Below are 1,812 nucleotides of genomic sequence, written 5' to 3' on the forward strand. Positions count from 1 at the left end.
ACAAGGAAGCATACCATAATGCCACAAGATTAAAAAAATATTTTCAAAATACCAGATCTGAGAGGGCTCTGTCATAAAGGGCATTTACAGAGGGAACAGACTATCATGAAATATGATTTTTTTTAATCGGAATGCTACAGGAAATTCAAGGACATTTTTCTCGTGACATTTCTTATATCTACCCTTAATATAGCTTATTTTAAACTAAGGGTATAATATCAATTTGAAGTTCTGAAGGTTTTGTGTGAAAAGCGAGAATAATACCTTTAGAGTATGTGACTCTCTGTGAACAAACTTAAAAAAAAAAAAGATTTTATGTATTTATTCATGAGAGACACACACAGAGAGGCAGAGACATAGAGAGAGAAGCAGGCTCCCCACAGGGAGCCCAGTGCAGGACTCCATCCCAGGACCCTGGGGATCATGACCTGAAGCAAAGGCAGACCCTCAACCACTGAGCCACTCAGGTGTCCTCTCTGGGAAAAAATACTTTGAGAATCTAGGCATTGCATTGTCCCATATGGTAGCCACTAGCCACACATGTTTACTTAAATTTAAATTTGAATTACTTAACATTAATCAGAAATAAAAATTCCTCTGTTACACTAGTCATATTTTGAAGACTCAGTGGCTGCATGTGGCTAGTGGTTACTGTTTTAAACTGTGCAGAGAAATTTCCATCATTACAGAAGGTTCTATTGGACAGAGCCTAGAGGAATATATGGAGGTACCTTTGGGTAAGAATTGTTTTGCAAATAATTCCACAATGAGATTGTTTGTGAGAAGTATGTTAAGATACAAAGTTTTAGATAAACTTAGGAAAGATTGCAAATGCTTTCAAATATAAATTTAATATTTTAATAATTATTTTGAGTGTGGTACTATATGAATATACTACATAAAAATTAAACAGAATGTTTAAGTGAGATATTTACCTTACTTATACCATACACAAAAAGTGCCTCAAAATAGATCAGAGACAAAAAATAAAAAAGAAAAGAAAAGAAAAAAATCAAAGGTCTAAATGTAAGATCTAAAACTATAAAACTTTTAGAAGAAAACATAGGGCAAAAGCTTCATGATACTATATTTGACAATTTTTTTGATGTGACAGCAAAAGCACTTGACAACAAAAGAACAGGCAAATGGACTTCATCAAAATTAAAAGCTTTTGTACAGCAAAGGACACTATCAACAGAGGAAAAAGTTAATGCATGGAATGGGAGAAAATGTTTGCAAGTCACATATCTGACAGGATATTAATATCCAGAATATATAAAGAGCTCCTGACTCAACAACAACAAACAAATCCAACTCAAAATGAGACAAGGACTTGAATAGACTTTTTTTTTTGAATAAGGGAGAGAGAGAGAACACGAGTGGGGATGGTGGGCAGAGGGGCAGAGAGAATCTTAAGCAGGTCCATGCCCAGTGCAGAGCCATGTGGCTTGATCTCACAACCCTGAGATCATGATCTGAGCCAAAATCAAGAGGCAGATGCTTAATGGACTGAGCCATGATTAATATTGCCACATATTGTTGCCTTTTTAAAAGAATTGTCTTGCATGTGATGACATACCAACCATGATTTTGTAGCGGGCACAAACTATATACTATCAATTTCAGAAATAACTGTTTTGGGGTGTCTAGAGGCTTGGTCGGTTAGGCATCTGACTCTTGATCTCAGCTCAGGTCTTGATCTCAGGATCGTGAGTTCAAACCCTGAATTACTTAAAAATTTTTTTTTTTCTTTGTCACTTGGAAAGTTGGTTCTCTTTTTCTGGTAAAATGACTCTGTTATGAGAGGACTGA

The sequence above is a fragment of the Canis lupus genome, chromosome 2, assembly GCF_003254725.2.
Source record: "Canis lupus dingo isolate Sandy chromosome 2, ASM325472v2, whole genome shotgun sequence".
In the NCBI taxonomy this organism is placed as follows: domain Eukaryota; kingdom Metazoa; phylum Chordata; class Mammalia; order Carnivora; family Canidae; genus Canis; species Canis lupus.